This window comes from Cinclus cinclus, chromosome 3 (genome assembly GCF_963662255.1).
Source record: "Cinclus cinclus chromosome 3, bCinCin1.1, whole genome shotgun sequence".
NCBI classification, from domain to species: Eukaryota; Metazoa; Chordata; class Aves; order Passeriformes; family Cinclidae; genus Cinclus; species Cinclus cinclus.
In genome coordinates, this window is record NC_085048.1 from 111,880,306 (window position 1) to 111,898,505 (window position 18,200).

Consider the following 18,200-nt stretch of genomic DNA (forward strand, 5'->3'; position numbering starts at 1 on the left):
AGTTTGCTGGAACAGGCAGTCCTGCAAAGTCAGTTCCAGGTTGACGCAGCTTTTTGAGCTGTGCAGCCATGGCCTTCTACACAGTTGTCTCTGATGCTATTTCTAGATTTCTTCAGCTTCTGGGCAGCTGTGTGCTGTGGCATGGCTTTGTCCAGAGAGAAGGGATGGGAGGTGGCCATGGGGAGAGCAGCCCCAAGCCCAGGCACACGATTGCCTTTGCAGCAGGGCCAGCACCTGCAGTTGTTCTGGGTTTGCCATGGGGTGCAGGAGGAGGCAAATGAGCAACAGCTCTGGCAAACAGAATGTCCAATCAAAGGCTGATGTACTTGATTCCAGCCTTGCTGAGGAAGGGCCCAGTGTATCCCTGACAGGATGTGGTCCTTTCACTGTAGTTTGAAGAGGACTTGATTTGGGGCTTTAGTTGTGCCAGAAAGGAAGGGACACTTAAAGAATGGTGTGCACCTGCCCCTCCTACCTCCACCCTCCTTCCTGGTCATGGCATGGGGGCCCTGGAGCAACTTGGGCAAGCAGAGACCTTGCAGAGAGCAGCAGGGCAGGGAGCTCTGCTGAACTTCCTAAATGCCAGTGAGCCTGAGATGATGGAGGTGTGGGAGCTGGAGAGCACGGAGCATCGCGAGAGCTCAGCAGCTTCTGGGCTGAAAGGCTGCTGGGCAACTGTAAGAGGGAAGGGCAGCAGCAGAAGAATTGAGGGGCTTGAGAAAAGCAGGTTCTGACATCCTGCAGAATGGCTTTGTGGAGACTTGGTTGGTGATCAGCACTGGCTGTGAGGTGCCTAAGGGGCAGGGAGAGAACAGTGGTCTAAACCCATTCCCATACCATCCAAAAGGCCAGTGGAGGCAGTGGCACTGCAGAACATGCTGATGCCAACCATGTGGATTCCTGCTGGGAGTGTAGCTGCAATTGCAGACAAATGAGCAGGAAGAGAGAGGTGGCAAATTTGGGAGATGGTCTCTCCCTCACCAATTCTCTTTCCTATGCCGCCCTTCCCCTTCCTAGGACAATCTGCTATATATGATATTGACTTTTCCTGTCAGGGCATGTGTAACTGTCTTGAGTCATGAATGAGGGCAAGGCTGGATGCTACATTTGAGCACTGTGTACCACTCTTTCCAGGCATCCTTGCTGTATCCCAGAGGTGGGGATATGAAGAAGGGGTCATTGGGGCTGCCTTTGATCCCCCCTATACCCAAGGCAGTCAGTCCCAGTGTTGGCAGTGCTGCAGGGTCTCTGCTCAGCTCTGTGCAGCTGGATGTCCAAGAGTCCCAGGAGATGAGGTAAGCCAAGGTGTCTGCTGCTCCCCTCTGCAATTCAGCTCCCTTTTGCTATCTTGTGAGGTTCCTTTGCACAGTCAGCTGTCTCCCATGTATTTAGGCAAACCTCTTTGTATTCACCATTTGGCCCATCTGTGATGATCCAGCTCCATGTCAAACCCCACACCTCATGTCACAAGGGCAGAGAGGTGGTGGTGGTGGGGAAGAGGAGGCAGGGCTTAAAAGCATCTGAAGATGGGTCCTCTGCTGGGCTTGATATTGATTCCCTCTGTAATGTTTGTGGTGTCATTTGGGAACTGTATTGCATGGGTCTGTCTCCTGAAGATGATAGAATACTGTGATCCTTGAGTCTCAAGTTCAGCACGCAAAAATTACGTTTTGCCAAATATTAGCTGCTGGAGAGGTGTCTGGACAGTCAGGTGCTGCCTCTGTAAACATGCTGTGTGACTTGTCTGTTTCTTGGCCTCCGGTCTGAAATGAGCTCCCAGAGAAGTTTGGGTTATAGATGTGTAAGCCAATCAATGTTTAATGCTTAGATCTTGCCTTAAAATCAAAGAGGGAAAGGTTCTAAAGAAGTTTTATAGGATGGTACCTGATGGAAAGATATTGGCTTGGATATGTTTGAGGAAATGTAGCTGTCAAGCTTATCCGAGTGATTACAATAATGAATGAGTCACAGAAATATCATTCCTATTGAAAAGCTTAGGTAGGGCTTTAAAAGTGCAATCTGAATATCCTTGGCTATCAGCTGAGTTGGAAAAGGCCTTTTCCTTCTTGGAAGATCAAGGAGGTGGAATATCCTTCTCAGAACACTCCAGTGCTCTGACCACATGTAGCACGAGACTGGCACCAGCGCAAGGCATGAGCAGGCAAAGCCAAGCTTTGTCAGCAGAACCAAAGTAGCTGCCCTCCATACAGACTCGTGTCTCAGCTTAGCAACCTTTGCTGCTTCAGAGAGGCTGTAGGAGCCCCCCAGGTTTCAAAAGGAGAGACACCACAATTGGGGAGTTATGATGCAAGTTGGAGAATGACTGCTGTGTTTCAGCTGGAGCTTGGCCAGCTCTGTCTGACTGCAGCAACTGAAAGCTTAAGGACAATTAATCAGCTTTGCATCTTGTTGGCTTGATGTCTCTTGCATTTCCTCCTTCATCAGAGTGAACAAGCTAGGAAAGATTGCCTCCTCTCATGCTACACCTCTTCCCTCCCTTCTCTTTCTCCCTCCTCATATGTGCTTTTGTTCTCCCTTTCTCAAGGCCAAGACCGAGCGGCAGCATCAAAGAGAAGTCTGAACATGCAGGTAGGTACAGGGCATGTCGGTCCTAAAATGACCATTGGCATATTGAATCAGAGGTGACATCTTGAAAACTTGGTTATGAACCATGGTTTTAAGAATTTCTTTAAATTTGTTTCAATTCCTTGATGGCCTCAGTGGACTGTCCCAGAGCCCAGTCACTGGGATTATGCTCCGGGGATGCTCTGAAAACTCCTCTAATGTGAAGTCTTAGGTGGCATAAGCTGGAGTGGTATCTTGAGGCCCTGGAAATGCATTGCAGGAAACAAAACATTCCTCTCCATTCTTTGCCTGCCTTTTATCTCCCTGAAGCCTTTCTAGTGTTGCAATTAGAACCAAAAAAAGAAAGCATTTAGCAGGAAATGAGAAATATTCCCACTCCTTCCTCCTGCCCTTGAAGGAGAAGACTTTAACTTGGGGTATATTCTGAGCTGAACCCTTTGAGATCGGAAGGAAAGTCATGGAAATTGCCTGGTTTTTCACTGGGAGAAATAGGGAAACCTCCTGTGAGAGAAAGTCCTTTTGAATTTTCCAGTTTTGGAGAAGGACAATTCCAAATGGATGCAGCATATGCAGGGTCTGAGTTTGTCATCCTCTGACAGCACAAGCCCAAAGCCACCTATGGCAGGTTCACCATGGCAAATCTCTTGCCCCACTGCCTCTGCCTGTGTCAGTGTTGCAGGCTGAGGCTGGGGGAGGAGATGCCTTCTGCCTTGTCCCCCTGTCCCTGCCTTGCCTGATCCCTGACAAGTAGAATTGTGCCAGACAAAATGCGGTCTCTGGTGCATCTGTGCCAGCCAATGCCTTTGAGTTGAAAGCCTCCATCAAAGCCTGTTGTTGTTCCTTTGCCATTTTGGGGCATGTCATGATAGGAGAGTTGAGATTTGAAGAAATAGTTGTGCTGATGCAGAAAAAGGGATCAGATGCCCAGGCCCCTTTGCTCTGGGTTAGTTCTGCCAAATCCTGGGCAGATGCCCTTTGGAATGACTCCTTAATTGGTGATATGCAGTTGGAATGCTTAATGCAGCTAGGGAGAAGTATTGCTCAATAAGTAAGGAGACATTTTTGCTGGATTAGTTCTGGAGTGGAAATGAGCTGTATCATTACTCCTTATCTGGTGTGCTTTTACAAATGACCTGTTCCATCTACAGGGATAAAGAAATACAGATTTATGCAAGGTCTTCTTTTGATGATCTGCCCTATGCCATTTCTACCAAGCGAATTTGGAATTGTTTTTAACTGCAATGATCAGAAATGTTTGGATGTAGGTCTTATGTTGGGTTTTGGGTTCTCTGCAGGAAAGAATGCAGGGAAAAAACCCATGAAGCAAAACCCATGAAGCAATAAAGCTTCGCAAAAACAGAATGTTTGCAAGCCAGTGTGTCCCCTACAGATATGGGCTCCTTGAATACTGGGGACAAGCAATGGGGAGGGCAAAGCATCTTTTACCTCTAATGTGGGTTGCCATCATTCATGAGCCTGCCCTTCCTTTGTTGCAAAAGGAAATAAAGGCAACCAACAAATGCCAACCCAGAACTGAGTGGGTGTTACAGAAACAAGTGCCATGAAATCTAGCTTTGGAAAGGAATGATTTCCTAGGTGTAATTGTCAAATTCTGGAGACCACTGTGGGTTGCCAGCTGTTTGGAAGGAAAGAGATCCCTAAGTAGTGGGGTGGCAATGAGAAACACATAAGCAATGCAGTAGAAGCTCTCTTTCCTGGCTTGCCAGCACCATACTGTTCAGAGTAATTAAAGTGATACTAATTTCCTGAAAAATAAAAGCAAAGCAATTTTCTGAATAACTAAAAAGACCCCTTGGTTGCCTCATCCATTAGATGTATTGGTTCTACAGGTGGGAGTTCACCTAACTCACTTGTTCCCTTGTGAGCATGGCTCAGCCTCCCACCGAGGTAAGGTGGGAGCTGGGCCGCTCTCTGGTGGGAGGAAGGGTCTTGTGCCAGCCTGGAGAGCCTGTGCACATTGCCAGGGAGCAGTTGTGCCCTGCAGGTGCCCCCTGCCATGAGCTGTGCTGCTGCCAGTGCCCCGTGGAGCTGTAGGGCTGCTGAGCTGTGGGGCAGGGAGAGGAGCAGGAGGCTGCATGTGCAGCTGAGCCATTGCTGGGAAGCACAGGGCTCCCTGCTGTCCCAGAGCAGCCCAGAAGCCATGGAGTTCCCCTGGTTACTCTGCGAAGTGGCTCAGGGTGTGCCCCTGGCCTGCCTCACGTGGCTGCTGTTACGTGCATGTTTCCCTGTGCAGCTGTTTAGAAGTTTTGAGGAAATGTGTTCCATGGTATATGGAGCTTTAGATGCTTTAGCTTTGCATCTCAGCCTCTGTTCTATTTTATGTCTCCACATTGCAGGCCTGACTAGGTTCATGTTTTCCAAGTTGTTCCGGCCATCTCCCTCCATGCTCCCTCCTTCTAAACTGTTGCCTCCCATCCAGAAGAGCTCTCCTTCTTCTAAACCAATTAAAATCTGCAGTGTGGAGCAGGAGGGAGGGAAAAATGGCAGCAGCACCAGTGACAGTAAGAACAAGCAGGAGCTGGATTCAGAGGGAAAAATGCATAAGGTAAGAAGACCAAGAAAAGTCCATGTGATAGATTTTCAGATTATGTGCTGCAGGCAGAGTTTTCAGACTTTTTCCTATGGTGTGAGGCAAGGGAAACCCCTGAGTAAAGGAAGGTCTCAGCTGGACTCTGCACTTCAGGCTGTCTTTGCAAATGGGTGTGTAGTGCAGATTTCAAGTCCTCACTGTGTATCTATAGCAGGAGAGTGCTTTGAATGATTTCTGGGTTCTGTCATGGTTGCTCCTTTGTCTTGTAGCTGAGAAAACACCAACAAGAAGGCAGCGCTGCTAAAGTTGTCTGCTCCAGCTAAGCAATCCTCCTGCATTCAGTAACCCACGGGTATCTGTGAACCATGTCTATGTCTTGGTGGTGGTTTCCATCAGCTCTGTCTGGTGGGGATGGAAAAAGGAGTTTGCTGGAACAGGCAGTCCTGCAAAGTCAGTTCCAGGTTGTCACAGCGTTTGAGTTGTACAGCCATGGCCTCCTACACAGTTGTCTCTGATGCTATTTCTAGATTTCTTCAGCTTCTGGGCAGCTGTGTGCTGTGGCATGGCTTTGTCCAGAGGGAAGGGATGGGAGGTGGCCATGGGGAGAGCAGCCCCAAGCCCAGGCACACGATTGCCTTTGCAGCAGGACCAGCACCTGCAGTTGTTTTGGGTTTGCCATGGGGTGCAGGAGGAGGCAAATGAGCAACAGGTCTGGCAAACAGAATGTCCAATCAAAGGCTGATGTACTTGATTCCAGCCTTGCTGAGGAAGGGCCCAGTGTATCCCTGACAGGATGTGGTCCTTTAACTATAGTTTGAAGAGGACTTGATTTGGGGCTTTAGTTGTGCCAGAAAGGAAGGGACACTTAAAGAATGGTGTGCACCTGCCCCTCCTACCTCCACCCTCCTTCCTGGTCATGGCATGGGGGCCCTGGAGCAACTTGGGCAAGCAGAGACCTTGCAGAGAGCAGCAGGGCAGGGAGCTCTGCTGAACTTCCTAAATGCCAGTGAGCCTGAGATGATGGAGGTGTGGGAGCTGGAGAGCACGGAGCATCGCGAGAGCTCAGCAGCTTCTGGGCTGAAAGGCTGCTGGGCAACTGTAAGAGGGAAGGGCAGCAGCAGAAGAATTGAGGGGCTTGAGAAAAGCAGGTTCTGACATCCTGCAGAATGGCTTTGTGGAGACTTGGTTGGTGATCAGCACTGGCTGTGAGGTGCCTAAGAGACAGGGAGAGAACAGTGATCTGAACCCATTCCCATACCATCCAAAAGGCCAGTGGAGGCAGTGGCACTGCAGAACATGCTGATGCCAACCATGTGGATTCCTGCTGGGATGGTCTCTCCCTCACCAATTCCCTTTCCTATGCCACCCTTCCCCTTCCTAGGACAATCTGCTATATATGATATTGACTTTTCCTGTCAGGGCATGTGTAACTGTCTTGAGTCATGAATGAGGGCAAGGCTGGATGCTATATTTGAGCACTGTGTACCTCCCTTTCCAGGCATCCTTGCTGTATCCCAGAGGTGTGGATATGAAGAAGGGGTCATGGGGACTGCCTTTGATCCCCCCTATACCCAAGGCAGTCAGTCCCCGTGTTGGCAGTGCTGCAGGGTCTCTGCTCAGCTCTGTGCAGCTGGATGTCCAAGAGTCCCAGGAGATGAGGTAAGCCAAGGTGTCTGCTGCTCCACTCTGCTGTTCAGCTCCCTCTTGCCATCTTGTGAGGTTCCTTTGCACAGTCAGCTCTCTCCCATGTACTTAGGGAAACCTCTGTGTATTCACCATTTGGCCCATCCGTGATGATCCAGCTCCATGTCAAACCCCACACCGCATGTCACAAGGGCAGAGGTGGTGGTGGTGGGGAAGAGGAGGCAGGGCTTAAAAGCATCTGAAGATGGGTCCTCTGCTGGGCTTGGTATTGATTCCCTCTGTAATGTTTGTGGTGTCATTTGGGAACTGTATTGCATGGGTCTGTCTCCTGAAGATGATAGAATACTATAATCCGTGACTGCCACCTTCAGCACCCACAAGCATATGCTTGTAGAAATATTGGCTGCTGGAGAGGGGTCTGCGAATTCTAGTATTGCTTTTTTTACTTTTAACACGGGGTGCTGTTGTTCATGTTACAACATTCCTTTGTTGTAAAGAGAAATATAAACAGCACATAAAACCCAATCCAGAACTCAGTGGGAGTTGCAAATAGAAAGGCCATGAAATCTAGCTTAGGAAAGCAATTACCTCCTGGGAGTTATTGTCAGATTCTGGACATCTCTGTGGGTTGGCATCTGTTTGGAAGGGAAGGGATCCCAAAGACAATGTCAGGCATAACTTCTATCTTCCTTGGCCTCCACTGTGAACTGAGATTCCAGGGAAGTTTTGGGTTATAGATGTACGATTTAATCAGTGTTTAATATTGAGGCCTGGATTCAAAATCCAAGAGGTCATGGTGCTAGAGAAGAGTTCTAGCACTGTACCTGATGGAAAGATTGGTTTGGAAATGTGTGATAAAATGTAGCTGTCATGCTTATCTGAATTAGAAAGAAGGATAAATAAGAAGAAAGAAGGACTCAGGAGTCTCATTCCTATTGAAGAGCTTAGGTAGGGCTTTGAAAGTGCAATCTGAATATCCTTGGCTATCAGCTGAGTTGGAAAAAGTAGTTTTCTTATTCAAAAAGCAAGGAGGTGGAATATCCTTCTCAGAACACTCCAGTGCTCTGACCACATGTAGCACGAGACTGGCACCAGCACAAGGCATGAGCAGGCAAAGCCAAGCTTTGTCAGCAGAAGCAAAGTAGCTGCCCTCCATACAGACTCGTGTCTCAGCTTAGCAACCTTTGCTGCTTCAGAGAGGCTGTAGGAGCCCCCCAGGTTTCAAAAGGAGAGACACCACAATTGGGGAGTTATGATGCAAGTTGGAGAATGACTGCTGTGTTTCAGCTGGAGCTTGGCCAGCTCTGTCTGACTGCAGCAACTGAAAGCTTAAGGACAATTAATCAGCTTTGCATCTTGTTGGCTTGATGTCTCTTGCATTTCCTCCTTCATCAGAGTGAACAAGCTAGGAAAGATTGCCTCCTCTCATGCTACACCTCTTCCCTCCCTTCTCTTTCTCCCTCCTCATATGTGCTTTTGTTCTCCCTTTCTCAAGGCCAAGACCGAGCGGCAGCATCAAAGAGAAGTCTGAACATGCAGGTAGGTACAGGGCATGTCGGTCCTAAAATGACCATTGGCATATTGAATCAGAGGTGACATCTTGAAAACTTGGTTATGAACCATGGTTTTAAGAATTTCTTTAAATTTGTTTCAATTCCTTGATGGCCTCAGTGGACTGTCCCAGAGCCCAGTTACTGGGAGTGCGCTCCGGTGGTACAATGAAAATTCCTGCATTGTGAAGTGTTGAGTGGCAGGAGCTAGAGTGGTACTTTGGGGCACTGGTATTGTAGTGTGGGAAAAGAAAACATTCTTCTCCATCCTGCATTTGGATTTTATCTCCCTGCAGCTTTTGTAGTGTTTCAATTAGGAGAGAAAAAGAAGGAAATCCTCATTTAGCAGGAAATGAGAAATGTTCCCTTTCCTTCCTCCTGCCCTTCAAGGAGAAAACCTTTCCTTTGGGCAATTTCTCAGCTGGACTCTTTGAGATCTAAGGCAGATTCATGGACACCGCCTGGTTTTGCACAGGGGGAAATCAGGAAACCTCCTATGACAGAAAATCCTGTTGAATTTTGCATTTCAGGAGAAGGACAATTCCAAATGGATGCAGCATATGCAGGGTCTGAGTTTGTCATCCTCTGACAGCACAAGCCCAAAGCCACCTATGGCAGGTTCACCATGGCAAATCTCTTGCCCCACTGCCTCTGCCTGTGTCAGTGTTGCAGGCTGAGGCTGGGGGAGGAGATGCCTTCTGCCTTGTCCCCCTGTCCCTGCCTTGCCTGATCCCTGACAAGTAGAATTGTGCCAGACAAAATGCGGTCTCTGGTGCGTCTGTGCCAGCCAATGCCTTTGAGTTGAAAGCCTCCAGCAAAGCCTGTTGTTGTTGTTCCTTTGCCATTTTGGGGCATGTCATGATAGGAGAGATGAGATTTGAAGAAACAGTTGTGCTGATGCAGAAAAAGGGATCAGATGCCCAGGCCCCTTTGCTCAGGATTAGTTCTGCCAAATCCTGGGCAGAGGCCCTTTGGAATGACTCCTTAATTGGTGATATGCAGCTGGAATGCTTAATGCAGCTAGGGAGAAGTATTGCTCAATAAGTAAGGTGACATTTTTGCTGGATTTATTCTGGACTAGAAATTAGCTATAGCATTAACCCTTACCGGTTGTAGTTTTGTAATTGTCCTGACATCCTACAAGGGAAATAAAATCTTGGTATGAGGCACTTATTCTTCCCCTACTGCTTGGCTGCTACATGATTTTATCCCCTGTGAAGCCATGTAAAGAAATAGTTCTAAGAGCTGTGTTGGAGAGTATTTGAGAATGACCTGCCATTAGACAAAATCTAATTTGTCAGTATCGGCCGTGATCAGAAATGTTTTGAGACAGGTCATATCTATGTTGGGCTTGGGTGTTTCTGCAGGAAAGAAGGTAGGGAATAAAGTCCTCCAAGAGTGAAGTAGAACAAAAGTGAAACTTCTGGATGATCTCTTTATTCCCTTCAGTGAGGGGCTTGCATATTCCTGAGGACATCTAATTGGGAAAGCAAAGCTTCTTTTGCATCTAACATGTGGTGCCAAAGTTTGTGTACCAGCAATTCCTTTGTTTGAAAGAGAAATAAAGAAAACACAGAAGTGTAAAACCTAAAATAGAATTGAGTGGGAGTTACAGAAACAATGGCCCTGATTACAGGATTGGCAAACAATCACTTCCTAGACAGTGTCAAATTCCAGAGACCAGTGTGAGTTTCCAACTCTTTGGAAGGAAATGATTCCTGGAGTAGTGGGGAGGCAACAGGCATAGAACCCATCTCTCCTGGCTTGCCAGCTCCACATTGTTCAGAGAAATTCAAATTATGCTAGATTCATGAAAAATAAAGAAACAACAAATGTTTGCAGTCAAAAAAATAAAGTTTGAATTCGCTACCCATTAGATGAGTTGATTGTAAAGGAGTGAGTTCAATTAACTCACTTCTTTGCCTGTACTTGATCTACAGATCCTTCTGAGTCTATGACACAAAACCAGAGGATGAAGGGAAAGAGCTCTTGGTGTGTGACAGGAGCTGGGATGCCTCTGCTCCCAAGGAAAAACGATGAATTGCTCAGATTGGAGACCTGCATGCGGAAGCCCAGCGTTGGGAATGGAGGTGTGGGCTCCCGGCCGGCTCAGGGGGCCTTGGCCCAGGAGCCCCGGCAGAGGCAGCTGAGCAGCGCTGTCCCCAGGGTCACTGCCAGGGAGGAGGACAAGGGGACGGACCAGCATGGCTCAGCCTCCCACAGAGGTAAGGTGGGAGCTGGGCCGCTCTCTGGTGGGAGGAAGGGTCTTGTGCCAGCCTGGAGAGCCTGTGCACATTGCCAGGGAGCAGTTGTGCCCTGCAGGTGCCCCCTGCCATGAGCTGTGCTGCTGCCAGTGCCCCGTGGAGCTGTAGGGCTGCTGAGCTGTGGGGCAGGGAGAGGAGCAGGAGGCTGCATGTGCAGCTGAGCCATTGCTGGGAAGCACAGGGCTCTGGGTTCCCTGGTGCCCCAAAATGTTGATCTGAAAGCATACAGGTTTAGAACCTGGGACTACTTTTAGGAACCAGAAAGATGTTTACTAAAATCAGCATAAGGGCAGATAAGAATCTCTGTCAAGAGCAATCTCCATCTCTGCCCTTCTCTATCAAACACAGAGGCTCTCCAGCATCCAGGGGCTGAGGCAGCAGGTTTCAGTCTGCTGGCCCACAGAGTAATGTCATGTCTCCTTCCAGGAGCCCATCCACTGGGAGAGGGTCTAGGCATATGTAGCTTGCTGCTCTCATGCACCATCTCTGTGCCCTGTTAGAGCTCTGTAATCTGGAACCTGTCTTGCCTGTTGCCAAGCATGACATTTTTGGGCAATTGAAGTGTGCCAGAGATTTACAGGAACCTTTGCTTCCAGTACTAGGCCTCCCACTGAGCCAGCTCAAGGAGATGGATCATCCCAGCAGTCCTGGTCTAACAAGTGACAGAGACCTGAGAGAGGGCTTTGGAAAGGTAAGGGATAAGAACAGGGATGAGCAGACTTCCATTCCAGTGGCTGTTTAGTGCTTGGCCCAAAATGCCTCTGAAAACCATGATCCTCCACTCTTGGGGGTTGGGGATTGTCTTGGGAATATATTTGACGGCTACTGAGCAATTGCTTGGCTACTTCCAGTGGTGCCAAAGTCACTGCATGGAGATGGTGCCAAGGTCATGCCCGAAGCATTCTTTATATGCAAAGGCCATTTTAGAGAAGTTCTGATTGGCAGAGCAAACTGTAAACCAGTGAATGTGGGCAAAGGGCACCCTCAGAAGCAGAGAAGCAAAGATGCTAACGTTGAGTATAAGCAAGGCTTCAAAATAAAAACGGGACAGATTGATGTCTCCTGGTTACCTTTCTGGCTGTATCTCACAGCCCTCTCATTCTCACATTTTCTGCTCCTTAATATCCATGTTCCTCCAAATTGTTTTCACATGACTCCCTCCTCCTTTTGGTCTCCTGGTCTCAGAGACCAAGTCGTTGAGAGTCTTTCAGAGCTGAGTCCTTCAGAAGCCAGGAAGTGACAAACAGCTGCACTTCCTGGCCATAAGTGTTAAGCATCAGCCAATTACCCCTCCTTGCTGCATAATGCACATGGCTTTTATTCTCCTGCCCTGGCCTGTAGGAGCTGAACTGCCTGCTCATGGGAGCTCTTCCTTTGTCTTGGAGCATTCCTATGACTTCCATGTTTCAAGTAGGGTTTCCTGTCACAGTTGGAGCAGAGTAAGGCTGTGGCACTAAAGTGTTCCACCTCACTGTGTATAATTGCCAAGGTGAGGATGGGAGACATTCTCCTGAAACTATTGGAATGCATATGGAGCTGGATTAATGTCTGTGGCACTCTGTGGACTCTATGCTCCCAATGAGATGATGTGCCTGGTTTGTGTGTCTCTGCTTACAGTCTGTGATGTATTTCCATTGCAACTAGGTTCGTTCTTCATTGTGCAAGTTGGCTGAAAAGAAGTTAGAGCAGAAGAAAACTGAGATTTTTGAGAATGAGATGAAGAAGAGGAATGAAATTTTATCATCCTTAAAGCTGCCTCCACTGAGAGTTGAGCCCAGGGATGCAGCTGAAGCAAGTAAGTGGTGTCTACACTGCTGGTCCTTTTTGAGCTCTTCCTTACCCTCTGCACAGTGTTGCAATCAGACTGGGGGGCTGTTGCACTTGCATCTGAGTGGAAGCTTGCATAGGAATGATTTCCATTTTGCAGAGAAAAACACAGAGGCATTAATTGTCTTGCCCATGGCCTCACTTAGTAACAGAGTATCAGCTTCCCACCTTCACCTCTAAAATCTTTCAGAGTAGAAAATTCAGTCTTGGAAAGTCGCCTGCCCTTCAGACTCTGTTCTGAAGAGCAGCTTCCAGGCAATGTGAATGCAGAAGAATGCTTTTCCACCAAGGTGCAACCTGGAAGAAACCAAATTCAGCACCTTCTGATGAAAAGACCAGAGATCCTTCTCGAGCCACTCCCCTCCAAGGAGCTGGCACTGTAGAGCTGTGCTGAAGCCCTGAGGCAGTGCTTCTGTTGTAGCCCCAGGAGCAAGCAGCATTCCCCAGTGAATCCCGGCTGAGGGGCTCTGGCTGCAGCGCTGTGTGCGCTGCCCCGAGGGCGGCAGCAGGGACCTTCGGGGGCAGCACTCAGCCCCAGGGCACCACCCAAGCTTATCTGCACTTTCTTTTGGGAACTTGCCCAGCCTGCCTCTGAAACAAGAAAACGAAAGCATAGCAACACTGGCTTCTCCTTGTTTCTTAGGGGAAGCATCACTGCAGTTTGATTTTTAAACTGGAAGAAGGTAGATTTAGATTAGATATTAGGTAGAATTTATTTTATAATGAAGGCAATGAAATGCTGCAAGGGTTTTTCCAGAGAAGCTGTTGTTGATTTATCTATGAAGGTGTTCAAGGCCAGTTTACATGGGGCTCTGAGGAACCTGATCCAGATGAAGATGTTCCGTTTCCCAGGGGTTGGACTAGATGGTGGTTAAAGGGGCCTTCCCACCAAAATTGTTGTAGGTTTTCCTGGGTGATTGTATGATCCTTGTCCCATACTAGCGTGCCAGTGTTCTACTTGAAGTTCTTTGGGATAACACAGAGATGTTACCCAGCTCCAGCAAATTTTCTGGCCCTTTCCATAGTGACCCTGTCCAGCACCCTCCACTTACAAGCTCCTCTTTGGTCCCTGCAGGCCTCAGCCAAGCAGCTGTCAATGGCACAGCTTCCAGTGTGCAGAGAAAACACCCTGGTAATGCCTTGAAGAAGAAGGTCTTGAGGAAGCAGGACAAGATGCCCTTACTGCCCACTATGCCCATCATCCAAGAGGAAGGCAGTGTCCCATGCAACTCCTCAGGTAAGTCTGCTCTGTGGCAGCTTTTTCCCATATAGTTATTTCCTTGCAAAAGGAGCACAAAGTGCCTCCTGCCTCAGCCAGCACAACTGGGCTCTTTGGTCAATAGCCTGTCCGGGAATGAGCACCAAATCCACATTTGAGTTCCTCCAGCTTGGTTGTCTTGCCGTAGTCAGTTCTTAGAGATGCATTGGAAAGTTGAGCTGAATAAAGTAGAGGTAAAGGCCTAAGCTCGGGCTTTTGTCCATCCTGATAATCCAAACTACAGCGCTGGTGCCAGGAGACAGCTGTAAGTGCAGAGATGAGCTGGGGGCAGTGTGCCAGGGTGTGCTGACTGTGCACCTACGAGTACCACCACCATCAGTTGACCACTCCCCATCGGGGCCCTCTGCCTGTGCTGTTGTCCGGCTCTGCAGCCAGCTTTTCTGCTATCCCAGTAAGGGTTGTCTCTGCATGGCAGTCAGTGCCTTGGTGCAGTCGTGCTGCTGCTCCCTGAAGCGATCAATGGCTCCTGGCTGCCACCATCCCATGGCCTGCAATTCCAAGAGGAAACAAGCAGTGCCTCCTGTGTCACTGCAGCCAAACACAGTGGCTGCTGGTAGGAGGTGACAGTCAGGAGGGGCTGCCTGGTGCTCCAAGGTTGCCTGTGCTATCATCCCAACTAGGGTGAGATAAAAAGAAGGGAGCAAGGAATAATAATTGGAATGCTCTTTTCTACTGATGCTACTTCCACGTTGAGAACTGACCAGAATTGAGCCTGGGTTGTTCCGGCTTGGCTTGGTGCTGTGGCAGGGCAGCTGCAGGAGTTTCCTCAGGGAGTTGCAGAGTGCCTCAGTCCTCAGGGCTGGGGGAAATGAGGGAGCTGGGACAAGAGAGGCCCCTGGGGGGTTCCCTCTAGGTGTAGCCATTCCCACTGGTCGTCCCTGTCTGGCAGGGAGTGGGAGCTCTGCGGCCTCAGGAACCTGCCGCTGGCTGTGCTACCTGTGGCACTTGGGAGCTGGCACTGTGTGGGCAATGGTCAGGTTTAGCCTGGAGCTGTGCCCAGCTGGGGGGGCTGGGAGAAAGCAAGGAGCCCAAGGAGGCAGACAGCAGGGAGGTGTGTGAGGCAGTGCCAGTTTGCAGCACATGGAAGCCTGGCTGGGAGCTGGGGCTGCAGGCCGCTCCATGGCGGGGTGCCTTGCCCGGGGCTGCAGCGCTCAGGGCTGACCCTCTCCTCACAGTGACCTCGCAGACGGCCACTGGTGCCGAGCGCCGACAGGAGCTGCTCCGTGAGCGTGGGCACAAGGACACAGCCTCTGCTGACCCGCAGCAGTCCTTGCTCCAGGCACTCTCCTGGCTGGGCAGCGATGACTGGTAAGAAAGGCCCCGGTCACTCTGTCTCCCTCTTAGCGTTAAGGAAGCTTACAAGTGGATCTTGCCAGTGCCTCTGAGCCCCGACAGCCCAGAGGGCAAAGGACTCTGCTGAAACCACTCCAGAGCAGTGAGAGGATCAAGATTTGAGAGCAGCCTTTGCTTGGCCTCGGTCTGCAGCTGTGCTCCAGCTGCTGCCGCTCTGTGCTGCTCCCTCGCTTTGCCTGCTGCTCCATGGAGCTGCAAAGGAAGTCTTGAGGGAAGAGAGGAAGCTGTGGGATGAGATGATTTGCTGGCTGAAGGCAGCAGCAGGATGGCAGCAGTTTTGAGTGTAGAGATTTGGGTGCCTTGGGGCACTGGCCCAGTGGGACTGAGTAAGATTTCTCTCTGCTCCCAGTGCTGACAGCAATGGCAGGTGACAGGGTCTCCCTGTGACCTCCTGCATGTGAGTCCCAGAAGCAGCTCCAGGGAGTTGCTCTTTCTGAGAAATGGACTGATTTGTGCTTTCAAATCCCCAGCCTGTCTTTACTCCTGAAAGGCTCATGGCAGAAGGGAAGGAGAAAGCAATGAAACCCTCTAGGAATCTTGGACATTTGAATTCAACTTTTTTCTTCTCACTGCTTCATATGGGCTGGAGGTGTTTAGCCAATACTCAACATGTGTCCCACAATTAGACACAGAGAGAAGGAGGCCCAGAGGTGATAACCCTACGAATGTTAGGTGATGCTGGTTAAGTTTTTGGTGATATTGGTTGTGATGTCAGGGTTAGCATAAACTCACTGTTGGATGCTTCATTCACACAGGGGTACGGACTCCATTCACAATGGGATAAGCATGAAAAATCTGCCACATGCATCTCTTTGTGCAGTCACATTTGCTTTGCAATTCTCTTCTGCTTCCTCTTCCCCCTTTTTGTTTGGTGCCCTTTGAGGTACAAGAGAGCTTCTGCAGGTGTGGGGAGTCCCGGTGACTCTCAGGGGTGCCCGTGGGATCGGTCACCAGCCCTGTGCTGCAGTCCTGATGCCTCACACACCTTTCTGTAGCTCAGGGCTGCCTAGAGCAAGTGCTGAGAGACAGAGTTGTTTACACCTTTTAAATAACATGTTGCTGTAGTGGGCATTGTTTTTGGTAGGGGATTCTGGGAAAAGGCAGAGTTTCAACTGTTCTTTCCCAGGCGTGGAATCTTATGGGACACCCTGCTGCTCCTTTTCTGGGGAATGTGGAGGTGGAGTGGAGTGAGTGAGAAACAAGCCTGGATTGTAGCATGGAAACTGAGCTCCAGAGTGCCAGTGCAGACTTTTATTGCTGAACTGCCTGCTGGGGATGAAAAAGAAGGAAAATGCCCCAATAACTGCCCAAGGGGATTGTGTCTTAGGGACAGGTATAGGGAGGTGACAAGAAACAGGAGCATGACCCAGTCTCACAGCTTCTAGGAAACTGTGTCATAGGGACTCCATGGGCCAGACATTTCAGAAAGGCTGTCTTGTAAAAGAGCCACAAATGAAGACACTGAAACCCCTCTATTTGTCTCTTGGATTTGTGTATGCTTTTGACAGCAACAACATCCTGCGGGAAGGAGCTCCACAATTTCATTAAGTACTCCTTGAAAAGCACCTCCCATTGTTTGACTGAGCTGCCAGCCTGGTAATTTCAGAGGGTGCTGCCTAGTTCTTGGGTGGAGAGAAAAATCCATCTTTTTGGTACTTGCCTTTCAGGGAGATGAAGGAGAAGGGACTGGTCAGCATCAAACTCCTGGCTGGGTCCCATTCAGAAGTCCTGCTTTCAAGGCTTCGTGACATTTGCTTGGCAGTTACCAGTGAGGTGAGAACACTCTTGTGAATTGTGCCCTGTACTTCATACACAGTGTGTAGAGTAGCTATGTGCTTGTTCATCTCCATGTGTGCTCAGAGACTGCCTTCATTTCTCTTTTTAGATCTTGTATTTCTAATGTCTGTCAGCTTTCTATGGGATCTGTGTGTAGATGTAGTTGTATTCACTGGTAGGTCGGGTATCTGACACTCATCTTTGAGTGAGCTGCCATTATCATGAAATGTGCAAATGCAGAAAAAGATACTCTAATTATGTTATTTTCAGAGTCCTAGTCTCTGCCCGAGCTGTCATTCAACACTGCAAATTAGTCTGTAGACCTGAGCGTGTGTTTTCTGTTTCCTGGCTGAGTGCTTCAACTGCTGGTGTTGCTTTTTTAAACAGGAGCACGTGACTCTTTTATCTTTATGACTGACGCCTTTATGGTTTGAAAGCAGCCCTTACTTTAATTTGGTTCTTTGTGTTTCAAAGAAAAGAGCCTAAAGGGAAAGCAGTTGACATTAAAGAAGGCTTAAGTAGATACTTTATGAAATTTCTTATTTTTAGGCCTGTTACATGCAAGTCTGAGGCCAGATACTGGTGCCAGTGGAAGTGTCATGCTGTGCATGTGCTCTTCTGCTCTTATTGTGCTTTTATGTTCCTCTGGACACAGTGGGATGTGTTGTCATTTCCTGAGTCGTCTGTCTAAGGCAACTGGTTTTCTTTCCGAGGTCATTCTTATGTTTCCCCTCATGACTTCCCCAGGTGACCAACCTCCGCTCAAAGGTGTCCTACTCGGCCATTGTCACTCTGGGAGAGCTCTTTGTGACCTTGAAGAAGGACATGGACTCTGAGGTGGATGAGGTGGCTCGGGTCCTTCTGCACATGATGTGTAATTCGCCAGAGTTTGTTGAGAAAGCAGCCAGTCACACCCTGGGGATCATGGTGGAGAATGTAACTCCTGCACGAGCAATGACTGCTCTCCTGGACAGTGGAGTCAAGTAGGTTTCTTGTTTCAGTGATATTCTTCACCTTCTAGAGTACTTCTAGGTGGGGGAAGGGATGAGAGAAAGAATGGGAATGGTGGGAGGGAAGGGTCCTGTATCCTGCATCTTCTGTCAACTCAGTGACTGGATTCTCCAATCCACCTCATTTCTTTCCTCTTCTCCCTTATTTCTGCCCTCCCTCAGCCTATGAGTTCTCAGAATCACAGAACTGTAGAACATGGGAAGTTGGACGAGGCCATGAGGATGATTAAATCCAGTTCCTGGCCTTGCACAGAGCACCCCAAGAGTCACACCATGTGCCTGAGATTGTTGTCCAAATGCTGCTTGAACTCTGTCAGGCTTGGTGCTGTTGACCACTGCCCTGGGGAGCCTGTTCCAGTG

The 18,200-nt window shown here is 49.0% G+C and overlaps 1 protein-coding gene across 1 annotated transcript in view; it reads left to right on the plus strand.

The window, feature by feature from the left end:
* The window catches only part of LOC134042044 (serine/threonine-protein kinase pim-1-like), a 49,903-nt gene that overhangs the window by 506 nt on the left and 31,197 nt on the right, over positions 1 to 18,200 (plus strand). The window lies entirely within an intron of this gene.